The sequence below is a fragment of the Taeniopygia guttata genome, chromosome 2, assembly GCF_048771995.1.
Source record: "Taeniopygia guttata chromosome 2, bTaeGut7.mat, whole genome shotgun sequence".
Lineage (NCBI taxonomy): Eukaryota > Metazoa > Chordata > Aves > Passeriformes > Estrildidae > Taeniopygia > Taeniopygia guttata.
This window is the reverse complement of record NC_133026.1, coordinates 92,727,287-92,745,643: the sequence shown is the minus strand read 5'-3', so window position 1 is coordinate 92,745,643 and position 18,357 is coordinate 92,727,287. Positions and strand designations below refer to the sequence as shown.

At 40.3% G+C, this 18,357-nt stretch overlaps 1 protein-coding gene across 8 annotated transcripts in view; it reads right to left on the bottom strand.

The window, feature by feature from the left end:
- The window catches only part of MBP (myelin basic protein), a 112,928-nt gene extending 95,092 nt beyond the window's left edge, over positions 1-17,836 (bottom strand). The window contains exon 1 of one of the 8 annotated variants that reach the window (XR_012053831.1): positions 17,094-17,836. The gene's annotated coding sequence lies outside the window, so the exon portion shown is untranslated. Of the gene's footprint in view, positions 1-16,706; positions 16,900-17,093 lie in introns of those variants that run through there. The other 7 variants (XM_072924020.1, XM_030264003.4, XM_030264008.4 and 4 more) reach the window with 7 other exon arrangements.
- Between the last annotated feature and the right edge of the window lie 521 nt (positions 17,837-18,357).

Sequence of the window (18,357 nt, the reverse complement as noted above, 5' to 3'; positions counted from 1 at the left end):
ATGCAAGACCATTCAAAATTAATGTGGCAGCCTCCTAAAAGGTTACCATTATCCAGAGCCCATTAACACAAACAAGATGGTTCTCCAGTCAGAAATGGTTTGGCATGCAAGTTGCAAGTGACACCTCATGAAGCTTAAGATTTATAAACTTCTCTTCTCTGAAATCAGTAAATAAATTTAAGAACAAAGTAACTCAGAAAGCTGTAGAGAAGCAATTTTTCTGGGCTCATAAATTATTGTCTGGAAACACAAATACTCTGACCCCAGTCTGAGACTTTCTCTGGTGATGACACACTGATTTCCTTTCCCTTCTGAGAAGATTACTTTTTTTGAAAAGGATAATTGCATAGCTGAGAAATAAATAATAACTTTATCTTCTTTTCAGGTGGAATTTTAATCCAGATGTTTTGGCTTTAATTGTTTAGATCAGAGGCTCAGCAGGTTACAGTCACTAAGCTGTGAGTTGTTGCACTTGGAATTTTAAATAATTAATGAGTAAAGCAACTGAAATCTGCATGAGGAACATCACCCTGACATAATTATTGTACTTGTGTGCTTCTTTAAATATGTTTTCAAGAACTCGTGGCTCATACTGGAATATAGTCTCATTTTATGTAACTCATAAATCTCATGTGTTAATGTTGTTTTCCCAATCTTTATTAGAGGTACATTCAAAGCCAATATAAAAACAGTCATTACTGAATAACTGCTGAAGAGACTAATGATAGACCCAGGGGAAAAATTCCATTTGAACATGAGACTATTCTAAATGTACACAAGACCATTATCACCCCTTCTCTCATTAAAAAGAAAATCAGATTGTTTCTTCCACATTAAAAGGAAGACAAAAGCATGTGACAGGCCAAACACTCATTTTTTCAGCATGGTTTTCAAATGCAGTTCACCATTCATCAGTGTACAAAAGAAAAAGATAACAAAATCTGGCAATATATCAAAATAATGGAGTGAGAAAATACATCTTTCAATAAGGAGACTAGCACTGTATTCACTTTCAATCATGATTACCAAAATATATCTCAAATCCACTATATGATTAAAAGTAAGCTTGTATATAATATTTGCAGCACCCATCACAAGAATATCTTGTTCTTGAACAAGTTGCACTTGTAAACTATTTTATTGTAAACTAAATATTTTTTTAAAAAGAAAATGTTGCAAATGCCATCATCTGTGACAGAGTCCACAGCCTTCAATCAAGAGGGGTTTTCCACACAGTACACAAAGGTGGTGAAGAAGTTCCTTCCCTAAAGATCTTGCAACATAAGCAGACAAAACACATGACTAGAAGGTAAACCTTTCTCCCATATTACAGATATAGAGCAAAGGCAGAGATAAGTTAAGGACAATACATAAAAAAAAATACTTACAGCCCACTTGAGAAGCTTTGGCAGACGTTAGAAAACTAAATCCAGAGTTGCAATTCTGAAAACCCGTTCTCAGCTACTACACAATGCTAGAGTTTGTATTCTCACAAAACACACCTCCTTTCTTATTTTACAATAAGCTCCATGGCTTTCAAGTTCTGACTGCCATCAGTCATACAAAATATCACTCCAGCTATGATGACACAGCCAAGCAGCTTCACATGATTTTACACCAGAACCCCATCAATACACAATGAGGTTATTTCTTGACATCCTCGGTCTTCATTCAGCCAACTTTGTCTCAAACACAGAAAATGTGAACTATCAAGCTCAAGATTCTCACAAGACAGAGTGGTTTCCTACAACCCACTCCCTGCCTTTTTTTTTTTCTAACCAGCTATAGCAGAAGGTCACCTATACCATGAGATAATAAGCTTGTGATTAGCACACTCACACAGGATGTGGGAAACCAGGGATCGTGTTAGACGATACTGAAGGGAAAGATCAGTCTGGCTTGATCACAGGACAACTGTGAGTCACCAATGTGATCTGGCAAAGGGAAAACAGATTTAAAAAAAGACAAACAGACCTACATTGTATCATGAGGGAATATTTCCAGCTTAAACAGGGAAGAATTAAAGTCATCAAACAAGCCACTAGCATAATATCAGCTGAACACAAGGTAAAATTCTGGTCAGCCGTATCTAACAACATGAATTTTTTACTAGAACAGATGTGGAGATGAGGGGAGCAATAGGAACCTATTAGACAGAGATAAGGCTAAAAGCTCATAACATGTCAAGCCTAAGTAAAGCAAAACTAAATGAGTGTTGGAGGAGGAGAAAATACACACTGCCCACATATAGGTCTAAACTGAAAGTCAGAATATTTCGAAACATCAGGAGAGCAGGGCTCTGGGAGAACCAGAGGAGGGTAGAACACCTAGCTGGGTTGAAGATAGAAAGCAAGAGTCTGACCACTGTATTTCAGGGACTGCATTAATGGTCTGGATCTTACCATGGCAGGACAGCCACAAATGACACAGGGCACTCCTCTGGCCTGGGAATATTTCAGTCCATATTTCTGAACAGTGCACCTGGAGAATTGGTGTGGGAAGCAGGGGGCGGGGGGGGGGGGGGGGCAGGTAGGGGCTACTTTTTTCTGAATCTGTTTATACAGTGACAACTGACTGTAAACAAGGATAAAATAATCAAAGCCCCAAATAAAACAAATCCACAAAACCAGCACTATTCTGGAAAGGGTAAGCAGAAATGAAATAGGTGAAATAGGATAGCTTTCAGCCAGCTGGGTTTCACTGGCATGTAGGATACTAGACAAGCAGACTTTATTCCACTCCAAGTTCATCCACTTTATCCTGTAAGGGATCAGTGTAAGTATGGGAGAGCTGTAACTCCTTCTGCACCAAGACATGCATTTACTGAAGAAAGGGAACACGACCCCTGCTCAACAGCCTCTACCTTGGCAACCTGGTCCGCGCAGCAGGAAACACAGGTCTGAACCCTTGGGGAAAGAGCTGGAGCTGATCTCTATCCCAGCCACAGCACAGCAAGGTCTTGGCTAACCAGCTCTTCTGCAGGTTTGTGAGCAGTGGCCCTCAGGAAACATTTGTTTCCACCTCTGCCCTCCGCAGCTCCGGGAACTGAAACACCAGTGAAACACACTTTGTATGGATACTGATTTGCACGAGCCTTTGCTCATTGACTGCATCGAGTAATACTCTGAGACATCTAATTCTGATCACTAGATAAGACTAGGGGCTTCGTACAAGGCTCTTCAAGTCTCTCTCACCCCTATTTCCCAAACCATTTACAAACTGACTGCTCTTTTTATAACATTGCTCTAAGGCTATATTCCAAAAGAGTCCTTAAAATCCCCTCCTCAAAATCTCTGCAATAAACACTTCTCCATAGAAATGCAATAATGAGTAATATTTCCACAGTCTGTGACTGAAACTTTATAGCACATATGCATAGAACAAACTATATAACAAACTCTTCTTGCAATTTGTTTGTGCATCTTGTCATCATTGACTGAATCCATAGAAGTGCTTCTCATTCCACACCTTAGGAGAGTTAAAACCTTTCAGAAAAGAAATACTTAGCTGCTGATTTGGCCAAATTCTTTATTTTTTACCTCAAATAGTATCTCCACCCAACCTACTACCATGCAACTCCTAACTCACCTAAAGCGTTTTCAAACAACAACTACTTATGGCATAAATACAGTCATTAATACAAGTTACTATACCTGAATCAAAACCTGTCATTTAACATTCACATGAGTTAGCTATGAGTGAAAGCAAGGGGTCTTTTATTAAATGTAGCATCATACTTAAACCAGCTTTTATTGAATTGCAAGCAATTAAGTTATACTAATAGGATTTAGCTGATTTATAATATATTTCTAAGTGCAAATTCAGCTATTTAACAGCTATGATAAGTTGAAGATGTTACAGCTAAGAGTCTTTCACTCCCAAATGAATAATCCCTTCCTTATTCCATCCTTGCTCCTTCTTTGTTTCAACTTATTGCTCCACTGTGGTCCCTAATATTTAGTCTGTGGCATTTTAAGACCTTAAAATAATTCTGAGTGACCAAACCTGCCTTTACAAAGCTATTGCTACTGCTTTCATCACAACCTTCTTTTGGTTCATCCAGTAACACTAATGTATTACTGCTTATAGGTAAGTATCTATTAGTAAATCCATAATCAATTTGGTACTTGAGCATCTGCCAATATTAATGTCAATTTCCAAAACAAAAATGCAGCAATTCGAGGGACAAAAAAGAAAAAAAAAACCCCAAAACAAAAACACCACAATTGTTTTCCCTATTTACTAGCTTGAAGCGCACAATATTCACACAGAAAAATATACACAGCTCCACCCCCAAAACCACAGGCTTCATAGCATCTAGCAAAAATGTTTAAAAACACAAGCTAAAGGCATTCCAGATTCTGAATGTTTGGAGCTAAGCAAAGGGGAAAGCAATTATCACCAGAACTGTTTTGGGATTTTTTAACATAGTTGCACGTAAATATTTCATCAGTTTGGATAAATCAGACTGCACTTTTTTCACTCTTATATTCAATTAGTCATGCACAGAAGTTTCCCTTATCTTGCCAATTACATAACACAAACAGCCAGTCCTCAAGCACTTAAAATGTCACCAGATATTGGTGGTCTGCTAAATGGAGGAAGATTGCAGATCATACCTCAAAAGCTCTCTCAAATGCCACATGGGGAAAAGGTGTAAGCAGACAATAACAGAATCAGATGCACAGGGATGCCAGGTCCAGTGGGACTGGAACATGCACAAGTTGATGAACAAGAGGTGTCACAACATTGCAGAAACAAAGGCACTTAATAATTTTAGTACCTGTTACTATTTTGCTCTTTTCACATCATAACACTCAGACAATACAATTATCTTGCCCATCACTTGTTTACCATCTGCCCATTGAAAATTGTCTATTCCCAAACATAATCCAGTATATATAATTTTTTTTTCACAAAAGAGTTCTTTTCATGCTCCACCCCCACAACCTGCTGAATCTTATATTGTAAATACAGAATTTGCAAGCAGAAGGAGATCCTCTCTCTTGGTCAGAAACTCACTATGTATGTCCCACCACAATGCTACTCAGCATTCTCTTCAGTCTAAACCATAATTTCTTGCCTCCCAATAAAATACAAATAAGAATAACTTCAAACATTTCTGAATTGCAGCAATTTTTAAATGGCGAAAACTCAAAATAGTTAAGAAGTTATATGACAGGCAACTTATTTAACTGACAGTACAGGAGTTTTTATCCATACAGAATAAGCTAGAATTGAGCCAACATACTCTAAATCAATGCTTCCCTCAATCAGTACTATGAAAGGATATATACAGAATAACTTTTATCTATCTATTATCTATTTAAAGTCAGTGTGGTAACAAACCTTAATGTCTTAAAATCTTGCCTTCATTTGATCTTACTTATTTAGGTGGTCTTTTCTTATACAAGGATTGTTGTATTTGTTTGTATCAGGAAGAAACTGCAAAACTAGTTTTTATGCTTGTGTGTGCCAATATTATTGCTGTAATGCATGAATGATTATGAAATTACTTAATTGCCTTCTTTCCAAAGCCCTGGTTATTCCTCTCAGGTTAAAGTACAGAGCTAGCTGATTGTGAAATACATTTAATCATTTGTCCATTTCCAAATGTAATATTCTACAAATACTGTATTTGCATGTTAATCTTTTATTTACAAAAATAAAATATTTACTAAACTGAACATGAGGAAAATGTGATTTTACACTTCATAAGTAAAGCATAAAACCAGTTCTTAAAATATCAGAGAGACAGGCATTATACATAGAAGTAAGAATTTAGATACCCAAAATTTACTGTTGAGGTACCATTTACTATTTATCATTTAACATTTGATTTTTTATCCCTACATGAATTTTTCAGTCTCTGTTTAGAAAATGCCAGTATGATTTTGGAATACATGTAAGATTGAGTTAAGATATTGACAATGATTTGCCAACTGTTATGATCTTTTTCCTAAAGTACTAAAGTCTTACTGCAATTAAACACTATTGGAAGCATTAAAATAGCGAACTAATTACACCTGCCATTCAAAACATTTTGTGAATACTGTATTTATGATTAATTCACTGCCAATTAGATGGTTTCTAGAACATTTCTAAATTGTAGAATTTAAGTCTTACAATTAGTTCAGCTACTGCTCCTTTAGAAATGTTTTATTAAATATATTTGTAACCTTACTCTGAAGGGGCTTTTCAAGTCCTAAAAAATAATGCAGTTAATAAAAATGACTATCTAAATATATAGTTCTATACAGGACAAAACTAAGGACAACTATCATCATGTGACAAAATTATTTTGATATCTGATGAACTGTACAAAGTAATAACTGTTCATCAGTAACAGAAGTTGGAAAATTAAGCATCTGTACCAGTAAGGCAAGTGGTGCTAAGGATAAGATCTGAGAAACACTGAATTCCCCAGTAAATCATTGTGAACTCAGTATTCAGCATCATGCAATCAGGTTAAATTTCTTTGCTTCTTACTATGTGAAAATCAAGGAAGTCTCAGTTTTAGTGTGGATCTTACTGCATTTGCAGGTGCTGGTGTTTTCTAAAGACCACCTCAAATTACGAGTAATAAGGGAATATCAAAAAAGTGATTAGCAGAAAAAAAAGCCACGACATAATTAGAGAAGTTGTAAAAGCAGATTAACAGTAGCAACAAAACCAAAAAAGACAACTACCAAAAAAAAGCTTTAAATGCATATCAGAGGGCAGATACAGATTTTTTCATATGCAATACTTTTACTGTCAAGCCAATGGCAAGATAACGGAAGTAAATCAATACAAAAGAAAACCCAGAGCATAGCCCACTGACTTTAAGCAGATAATCTACATAATTATTTAACATGCATTAGATCAAGCTAAAATAATTATTAAACTTACTGTCACTTTTGCTGTCACCTTCTTATCTGGTAAATTCCTCTTTCACACACACACACACACAGAGGGAGCAAGAATCACTCTAGAAGAGGCATCCTGTTCCTGACAAACTTGTTCCCCCAGGTCACATGAAGTCCCAGCTTATTCATCACCACATTCCCAAAGATGTAGGTGCTCAATCCTGTGACCAGCATGCACTCATCACCTACAGGTGGACAGAAACTTGGCAACCAGAAAAGAAGAGCAGGAGAGGGGTTATGCACAGGTTACCAGTTACCAAGTCTGAGGGATCACTAGGAAAGAAAACATCACAACTCAAGCCTACTTTAATTGTTTGTTAATCTACTTCCACAGTGTGTTCTGACATATGCCTGCCCGCATGTCATTTCTGGGCATGTTAAGGAGAAGATGGTCATTGGGAATCACCAGGATGAATTTACAGAGGTTAAATCATGCCTGACCAATATGATTGCCTTCTGTCATAAAATGACAAGATTTGTGGATGAGACACCACTGGTGTCACCCACCCTGATTTTAGAAATACCCAACAATCTCTCCTGCAGCATCTTTGTGCCTAACCTGACTTAAGTTACAGCACAGATGTATAAGCTACTAGCTGATAAAAAAGCCCAAATATCTCTATCACAGGGCTCAAACAGCGGCTCTTGATTGAGGTTCACAATCTGCCAAAAGTGAATAGGTTAGGGACCCAATCCTGTTTAAATTTTTTTTTTACAGTGACCTGTCAGAGCACATAGTAAGTCTGCAAGAACTACATTTAGAAGACACATTTGAGGGCAGGATTGCCATTCAGAATAACTTAGATATGGCCAACAAAAATGTCATGAGAGCATAGCCTGAAGACCACCCTGACTGGGAGGCAGCTCCCCTGAAAACAAGCTGGAGGTCCTGGCAAGGCATGAATCAGCCCTGCAGCTGGCAGCAAGGAGAGCTAACAGCTTCCCAGGCCTTGGAAATGGAAGCACAGCCAGTGGACTGAGGGAAGCAATTGTTCTGCTTCATGCACAATCCACTTCTCTGGTATCTGCACTACCAGGTCTGCTTTTGGATCCACATTAGGAAATGTCAACAGGAGCAAGTTCAGTGGAAGGCCACAGGGACAGCTGTCAGCTGGAACACAAGTCCTGTGAGGAGAGGCTGAAGACACTGGGATTGTTCAGCCTGGAGAAAGCTTTGGAGCATGTGGTAGCAAATTTTCAATACCTAAAATAAATTATAAAAATAATGAGGCAGGCTTTTCACCAAGGTGCAGAATAACATCAACTGTGATCTGGGAAGTTGTAAATTGTATTAGGTAAGGGGAAAAGAAACACAGTCCAAAATGGTAGAATATACACCGCAGCTAAGAATTCTGAATATGCTGCTACTTGGTGCTTTACCATGCAACTCCATTAAGACAAGGAACATACTTTTGGTTTTGCTGTATGCTGTTTGTGGCCCCACTAAGGTCGAATGGACAAAATATTACTCACAGGGATAAAACATGCAAGCCATTTATAATAAAAGGCCAATTATGTTGCAAAGTAGTTTTTATTACTTCTTTCTCATTCTTTCCAGGGGCACAAAAAATTATTACTCATGGCTATAATTTCAGCCTTCAGTTGGAACCAAATACCTTCTTACGGTGCTTTAATTAATAAAGAAGGTTGTGGCATTCAGGAGTTAGAATTAAGAAGGGAAAAAAAAAACCCAACCAACCAAAAAAAAAAACCCAAACCCAATAACCAAACCACATACAAAGTATTTTGCCGCTGGAGGAGGAGAATTTCACTGCACTCAGTTGAAAAGCACCTACTAAAGTTTCCATTAAAGCAATATTTTTTCCATGTGAGCCTATTATAGGTTTTTTCCCATTTGACAAGAGTATCTTTCTGAAGAACAAAACCAAAGCCAAATGACTGCCTAATCTTCCAGGTGAACAGCACTGAGTCAGACTATGCTGAAACTGTGAAAGCTGTGCAGAAATTTACCTGCATCTCTTTTCCAGGAACAAGTCAGGGCAAAGTAATAGTACAGATAAAAGATAACACGAAATACAAGTCAGGGAGTTTCTATTTGTAGAAGCTCCACACTTCAGTGAGAAGTCTCCCAATAACTTCCAACATTTCAGGAAATAATTTAATAGTAAAAGGCTCAACAAGAGCCAAAGCACAAGATAGTTGCAATTGTTCTCCTTTAAGTCAGTCTCAATTATTTCAGCATGTATATTAAGCTAAAAAGAGCTATGAAAAAACCTGTCTTCTTTCTACTTTCAGAAAAATAAAAGGAGACTTAACACCAAGGCTGACTTAAGAAATGTGGAAAGGTTCTACTCCTATCACAAATTTTGTTAACATCTGAAGCACAACAGGCAACAACTTTCAAAACAGTTTGCCACTATTCTTCAGACAGCCTTCCAGGCACAGTGTTTTTTTCTTTTAAGCTAAGCAATGTGGAGATGAAAATGCCTGGAATCAAACTGTTGACTATTTTTCAGTGACCATTTCACTGAAGAGACAAATTAAAATGGGATCACTGGGTAACTTGATAGCGGATTTTAGTAATTCATGGGATTATGAGTTTTACTCCAATTTTAGCTCTCTAGAATGGTGTGAGCTATCAAAATACTCCAAATGCAACCAAGTAGGGGTCCAAAAGTTTCCTATTACAATGATTATATCATCTTTTATGGATAAAGCTCCAAGGCACACGCCAATCCCCAAAGTTATGTTCTGTATTGCTTCATCAGTATTCTATCCCATACCACAGAACTACTAGAAACACAGGCCAGTTATTTTACTGCATTTGATTTCAGACTTTGCTGTCATAATTTTCAGTACAACAGGTCCTTTCTGGACACAAACTTCTATAGCCATCCTCCACAAAAAAAACCCTCAGCATATGCACAAAGCTGCCATAATTTCTTCTCTACCTTCTTGACGCTCTAAGGGACAAGTATAGTATTTTATTTTAATCACTGTAAGTTCTGTCGGGTAATATTCCAACACTATTTTTCGTCCAGAGAACTAAAAAGATCTAACAAGAGAGTTTAACTAAGGACTCCTGTTTTTAGAATTAGAAGAGGAGAGCAATGCTGACATCCAGGAAACAACAGTGTTGGAGAAGGATAACTGAAAAGCATTACAGTACTTTAGACAACATCATAAAGTAATGTTTTGCTATTAACTGTGAGGTATTGTGGATGATATGGAACTGCCACCCCCAGAAGCTAATAAGTCTTTTCCAAGATGAACTGAAAGTCTAGGTAATTCAGGAATTTGTCATAAACTGCAGGAATACTTCCTGGAAGTGGGTACTGTAGGAAACCAATAGAAGTTCTAAATACATATATTATTCTATATATTAGGAGAAAATGGCAACAAGCAAGGGGATATGTTGATGAGACACAGATGTAGGTACAGATTTCAATAACAGGTGTCACTGGGATCTGCAGAATTGCTGCACAAAAAAAAAAAAAAAAAAAAAAAAAAAAAAAAGTACAAGCTTTAGCTTCAAGGTGCTAACCCAGTCTGAGGAATGAGAGATTTGGCCAGCTGGGTGGACAACTGATACAAAGCTACTTTTAGGTTGGTGAGGATGAAGATCTGAGGAGATGGAAAAAAAAAAACAGCTCTACCACTTAATCCAACCAGCCTGAAGCCACTCTACCTCACTTCAGTTTACCCATCTGAAATCTATCAAGGAAATCTAGGAAAGTCAATGATAAACAAAAACTACATGACAAGTGTCCTGAGGGCTCCAAGGCTATTGCTGTATTGGAAACTCTGATTACTGTGGCAGTTGTAACACCTTAAGTCCAAAGATGAACAAACCTCATGACTGGCCTTTTACCAGCATACCACACTTCAGCAAGATCTTGCCCAGAACAGATGAAGCAGCTGTACACTGCCCCCCAGAAGGCCCTTGAATAACCAGAATACAACTGCCTTCTAATCTGGAAAGTATCACAGCCCAATTTATAACTGAAAAGAAACAAAACCCCCAAAAAACTGGCAGGGCACTGACAACACAACAGCTGTATTTCAGGACTTTTCCAATCTTTGGAGAAAAAATATATGCCCATTGAGATGACAGGCTGTTATTGCACTACAAGAGTCCTTGATCTAACTTAACCCAAGACCAATCAGAAAAACTGGTTCAAAAATGCAGCCAGAATGGCTTTAAATGTGCCTGGTAGTACTGATCTCTCACACTGAAAAGTCTCTTTTATAAGTTTCTGAAATCCAAGAATAGCTATGAATTGTCCAACTGCATTGTTTTACCTGAATTTTGCAACTTCCAAGTAAGAAGTAAGCAAAGAACAGATTTTCACTTGTGATCCAGCAAGTACAACTCTTTAGCAGAAGCCAAAGATAATGCACCAGTGAAAAATATACTAAAAAACCACACTACATGCCTGAATTACTTTAGAAATACAACTTGGTTTGTATTTGATTTTGCTTTCCCTCTCACTTTCCACTCATAACTGTTAGACAATAGATCCTCTCAGTTGTTAACTTCACCAACCTGGAAAGGTCTGAATTTAAACATTTCCAAATGTTTAAACTTTCTCAATTGTTAAAAAAAATAAATACTGATCATTTCAATTACACACTAAGAAATTTTACAAGTGTTGGAAGAAAATACATAAAAAGGTCAGATTTTAAAAAAGTCTTTCCTTCCAGCATGCAAAACAAATCTAGTAAAGCTGATACATTGATCAAAAATTGCTCAAATTTCAGAAAAAATAATATAAAACCTCCTATTTTACTTTCAGTCATGGTATATTAAAAAACCCCTCTGACTTGATCAATCTTTTCAGATTTATTAATTTCCTTGTTTCTCCCTTTTGAAAGGGCTTCCAAAAGCTCCAGGGGAAAAAAAAAAAAAAAAGTAAACTAAAAAGCAATATTTAAGTAAATATTTAGAAAACTAACTTCCTTACTGAGTTATTTCACATCACTTGAGGACAGAAGCAAAAAAAAAAAAAAGCTGCCTGAAAATTTCCATGTTATTTTTTGTTTTTCTCTCACGTGCCTTTTGTGTGGGCTTTCCTGGGTTATGTCCAAGATTTACAGCTATTCCAAGCAACAGAACTGGGATTTCACAGTTACTGCAACTGATGCAAGAAGCCTCATAGGAATGATCTCACTCTATATTAACCAGAGTTCTCTACTTATTTTTAACAGAGCATTTTGAGATGCATAAAGCTTCTTACAGAATGTGAAAGCCCAAAAACATTAAAATCTGAATCCTATTGTCAGGAACTGTTTAAGTATCTGCTATTTAGAAATTCTTTAGCTACTAATAAATGTTCATAATAGATCCTGAATCTGGAAATGTCTCAAGTAAGAAGATGAAGTGTAGAAAATTTATGAAAGTGACCGATACATTTCCCGAACATCTAGAAAACAAGTTTTAAAAAGCCACATCCAGAAAAAGTGTTGCCACATTCAGAAAAAGTGTTTTAAAAAACCTAAAAGCCAAACTCTGAAAACAGCTGGCAAAGCAAGAAAACATGAGTACAATTTTGTCTTTACAGAAGTTAATAAGATTGTTAATTATAAACATAACATCAAAAATTATTTAATACTATATCTGAAAGTTCACGTGACACAAGGATTCAAATAAGAAAACATTTGATATATGTGGTGATTAGACTGGAGAAGACATTTCTTCATGTGCTACTGATACAAGAAAACAACCAGAGAGATGAACATAGAAAATCCATAATCATCTGAATGAAATTATTAAGTAAAAAAAATCTAAAAGTGATTGTGACATTGTCTTCATTTACTGCCACTGAAAACATAGGATTAGGCAATATCACTGTCTCCCTAAGGGAAAGCCATTAATGAAGTTATGTGAAACTCTTTCCAACCACAGCTTAGCACAACTAAGAATATTTGGTCTAATTCTCACGTTGGCAAAATCCTTAGAGACTTGTGTTTCAGTTGGGGCATCTTAACTTAGGGCTTAGCCAGCACCAGCACACTGTGCTCCTCCAGCTTGAACGCAGCACTCACAGGTTCTCTCCTTGGGCTGCAGAAAGATCCACATAGCCAGAGCCAGAACTAGGACTGAAGGTTACAGTAACACAGCTCCAATGTCATCTCCACTGCAGCCAGCCACTGCCTTGGGCAACTGGACTGGTCTCTCAGAGACAAACTTGTTCATTTTATATCAATTATTTCATTAGGTCCAAATCAAGCACTTCTGTGCAGAAGGCTGGACATCCTGGAAAATGCATATTAACACAGGAAATATGTAAATCAAGTACCAGAACCTAGAGTTGTCTGAAATTCCAGTTGTACAAGTGATTTGAGCAGTCTAGCTCTAAAGCATATATCCTTTTTCTGAATCTTCTTCCATTGGGTACTAACTTTTCTTTTTAATACATTATACATATAAATCCAGGCTTCTTCAGAAATTAAAATGCCCCACTGATTTTTTTTCATGGAAGCATCTAATAATTCTGAACACCATCCTGCCTTCAAGAGAGTATTTTAAAGAATCCAGAAAAAAAATCCTGTTTTATAAAAGATTATCAGCTTTCTGATCCTGACCTGCTGCTCTTTGTCATTGCTGTCCTTTATTTAAGAGCCTCACCTCAAGAAACACAGAGACAGTTCCAACCTGACATCTTGCCTGAAAGAAAAATTATTCAGGTAATTAAGTTACACAGGACAGAATACTTTAGCAATGATACAGAAGACTCTGCTGTCCTTTATTCTGTGACAGAGTTTATACTTTAAACCTGTATGCAAGATCAGAGTCTTAGACTGCAAACCTTCCAGCCTTCTCCTCATTAAACACTGGTTATGCTTTAAGTGTTTTAGCCAAAAAATACTAGACTTCATCCCTATTAGTCCAATAACAATGCTGACTGTCAAAAATTGTTATGATCACAAGTAAATTAAATTAATTTAGTTCTGGTAAGTAAAAGTTTGAACCAAATAGCCCAGGTTCTAATATATGAGCACCAATGTATTTTCACAACTCTCCCTTTTGACAGGTAAGTACCTTACAGAAAACAGTAGCATTTGAACAGTGAACAACTTCTGGAACTTGTGCTTCAAGTAAGACTGCGACAAATATTTCAGCTTATTCAGCCTTCTCTCAACGGTGTATAATGTGTTTTTTCTGTCACAAAAGATCATGCAGCAGAGCAATTAGAGCCTAAATTTATATGTTCTATTTGATGGAATAAATAACCAAGGTGGCTGTTTCAACCATATGGGTAATTTATATCAAGTACTGGATAAACCATCACAAAAAGAAAAAACAAGAAGTTTTTGGATACACAACAGTAGGGACACTCACTTGGGTTGCTCTCTTGCCTCATCCCACCATTTCCACTCCATGTAGCTTCATGTGTAATCTAACATACCCTGAACACTCATCCTCTCAGTCTTTCAGAACTGAAAAGCACTGGATGCATGTCCCACTTATGCTATTGATTCATGGGGTGACCAATGTCATCTTGGTTGTTCTCAAGACTTGAAAACAGATGTAATCCTACCCTATATGTGCAGGATACTCTGAGTTGATTATTTCCAGATTTCTGTCAAGCTTGTCTTTAACAAGGATGTATGGCTCTAGGTGTCATGTGGGAGCTGGCATCATGAGAAACAAATTCTAATGTAAGAATAATTCTGCAATGAAAATTTTCAAAAATGCACAAAATTAAGGAATTATATATATGAAATTATTTTTAATAACATGCTCCAATTTCTATCATTAAAAGTCTTTGGTGAGCTAAAATTTATCACCCCAATAGTGACTGTAACAATCACTCGTTTATTTATATTAACTATTGTGACAAAACAGGGGCTTTGAAAGCCTGTGAACATTATCCAGCTGTACCGAATGGCATAAACTCAATTTCTGTTCTTAATTCTCTATTTACAAATTCAGTGAAGCTAACTATACATTGATGGCTTTCTCTCAACCCAGTGAAAATTAATTTGAATCCATTCCACTAAGACACCACTCTTTGCCTTTTTCTTCTCATTACAGATATCAAACTTTATTTAAATGTATTATCTCAGAACCTAATGCATGAACACCAACTTGGAAAATTAATATCCCTCAATATAACTCCTGAGCAAGGGCCTTTGCAAACAAGAACTTGCCCTCTGACCATCTTATCAGTGATTAATAATGTCTGTAGAATGCTTTATCTGGTTACCTATTTCCTCAGAGACTGAAAAAAAAACTACTGTAGAGGATGAAAGAAAGAACAACAAACTTTGTGTTGGTCAAGAACAAAGGCAACACTTCTACCCAAGGGAGCGCTTTAGCCACAGCTGCCTGTAGAAAATATTCTAGAGAAGCATCAATGCAAGCTCTTCCTTTCCTGGTCTTCTCTAGGCTCTTACCAGCAGAAACTTGGGTATAGCCAGGGATGGCATTGGTAATGCTCTCATTGGTGCTCTTTAGAATGGTTCAGAACGCAATCCGTGACAGACAGAGCTGATGTAACCCACAATCCATGATGCTCAAGAGCTTTGATGGACCCATACCAGTAATTAATAACTGCTCTAAGACTATTTAAAGATTTTAGAGAACTGTTTCTTACTTGACTGCCAAGAGCAATCAAAACATTAACATAAACCAAGACTGTTCTCTTACTCTGTTATTATTTACCTTGACTGACAGGGAGCACTTCATCATCCTTCCAGCCAGGTGTTTCAAGCCTTTATACACAATCACCCACAATCTACAAGTTAACTTGTTTGTATCTATGAACTGGCAGGACTCCACACCAACAAAATTATATTAGTCTCTTTAAAAATGATTAGTGGGTATAATAGAAATAAACCAGTGCAATATACATGTTATCACTTCCGATCATTTGAGACTCAATTCTGGTTCCACTGAAGACGGGGAAAGCTTCAGTTTCTCCACAAGAACTCATTATTTTCCCAGTGTCTCCATATTATTTCAATCAACTTTACTTCAAACACAGCATCTGATTATACTGAAGGGCAAAGGCGGTACACACAGGAAATACTATCACGATGGACCTACTTTAAATTACAAAAGTGCATGTTTACATTCTTCCCAAGGCAAATCGTGCGGCGATTTTTTTAAAAAGTCCCCACAAGCGTACAAAGGCACTAGAAGTCCAGCCTTTGCTATCACCACAGCTCATCACAGACGGAGACACGGTCTCCTCAAACACCTCCAACCCTCCCCAGCCCTCGCACAGCCGGTGGCACGCATCAGAAGCCGAAGCACGGCAACTTCAAGCCGAGCCCAGCCGGTGAGGGCGGAGAAGGTGCCGGGTCCCGGGCGCTTGACAGGAGCATCCCAGCGACACCTCGGAGTCACCGCAGCCCCGTGCACACCTTCCCCACGGAAACTTAAGGAAATCCCTGCGAGAGCCGGTGGGTGCCCAGCCACACAGGGGCAGCGGTGGGACCGCGGCGGGGACAGCACCTGGCCCGCTCCTCAGCTCTCCGCCAGCGCCTGTCTGAGCCGTGGCCCCGTGAAGCGGGAAGAGGAGGGGGGGGAAAATCAACAAAACAAAACAAGAAAAAAAGAGAAGTTGTCCGTTTCTGCGTAAGGCTCCGGGCACGGCCGCGATGTGAAACCGGAAGGCACGGCACGGCACGGCACGGACTCCCCGGCCTCCCGCCCGGTTATGTAAAGCACGGCCGCCCGGACGGAGGGGGAGCCCCGCGCCCCTCGCAGACACTGCGGGGGCCGGGCAGCAGCGCCTGCTCTCCCGCCCTGCCCAGCACCGCTCCCCGCTCCTCAGGCACCTGTCCCGCGGGCGGGATCCCTCCCGGAGGGAGCCCGGGGCCACCTACCGCTGCCCGCGCTGCCACCTGCCCCAGGTGTCCCGCAGCGCCGCACGTCCTCCGCCGAGCCCCCGCGGCTGCCCCGCCGAGGAGGACGGGACGCGGGCTCACACGGCGAAGAGGAAGAGAAACAAGCCGAGAGGCTGCCCGCCCTCCGCCGCCCTGGGGGAGCTGCTCGCTCTGCCGCCTGCCTCCCCGGAGCACAACAACAACAAACACGGCGGAGCGGAGCGCAGCGTGCGGGGCGGGCACAGCCCTGGAGCCGCCGGTGGTGGGGAGGCCCCGGCTGCCCCTCTCCCCTCCCCTCCGCGAAGCCACACGGAGAGAAGAAAAAAAAAAACCTCCAAATATAATAATAAAAATAATAATAATAATAAAGAGTTAATCCCAACGCACCCTGTGTATCCTCCTGGGCTGCGGCGCTCCAGGGGCTGCATGCAGCGGGCGCGGGCAGCCAAGGTGCGAGGGGGAAGCGCACACACGCACCCGCCGCCCACCGGGAGCGGCGGCCAGGTGAGGGGAGAGGCAGGGATGGAGCAGGAAGCAGGGAACCTCCGCTCCGCGCTGTGCTCAGGAGCGCGCGTGGTTCCCTCCGCCGCCACACAGCCGCGCCTCCTCCGGCGGGCGAGCCGGGAGCTGCCCCCACTCGGTGTCGGGCTGTGCGGCTTGTTGCTTTGCTCCCTCCTGACCCCAGCCCTCCCCCTGGAAGCCCGGCGGCTGTCCCCGGCACCTGCGCGGGAGTTGCGCCCGCAGCCGCCCCGCCCGCTCCGCCCGCCGCCGGCAAGCAGGAAGGAGCAGTGGCGAGAGCTGCCGCCGGCGGGACGGGCAGGGACCCCGGGGCCGAGGGAGGACGGGCCCCGTCACCCCCGCGGGGCTCCAGCTGAGAAAGGGACGCGAGTGGCTCTGGGCCACTGGGAGCTGCGTCCGGCCGCAGCCTCAGCGAGGGGAGCGGTGGCAACCTGCCCGCCCGGGGCTGGCTGTCCTCTCGGGCCCGGCTGCCGTGGGCCGGGAACTTCCTCCTATAGCTTACTGGGCTTACTGGGATCCTGATAAATCTGATTCCCGGGGCGTAGCGGGAGGGGTAGGCAAAGGGACCTGCAGGTTTAGACTCCAAGTCACGCACCTGCAACATAGACCGGGTATGGTCCGAGACCCCCGGCCCATCTCTCTGCTCCAAAGGCAATCCCATGCCGTCCAGAGGCTTCCTGGAGCCCAGGACCCGGTGTGACCTTAGCGCTAAGCACAAGCAAACTTCAGCCACCTTCGTGGGATGAAGCTCCAGAGCACGACCCCCGGGAGTCAGGCTGTTGTGAGGAATGAGAAATTCTGCCTTACGCGTTTCATCCAGCATTTGGGGGCTCTTCTCTTGGTTGAATACCTTAGGCAGTGTTTCCATTCAGTTCAAAAATGCAAAAGTGTATCTATTGCACCTGCACCATGTTTAAACCTCTATAAATCGATGTTTATTACTATACACCAATTTCTCATTATGTAAACTTTTTTTTTTTTTTTTTTTTTTTTATCTTGCTATTCATCTCCAAAGATGCAGGAGGTCATAGAAAAATATTTTGGGCCAGAATAGAACCTTTATGTTCTCATGAATGAACAGTTATTTGTATAAATATTTCTATTTTACTAAATGTACACGCTATCTCCCTAA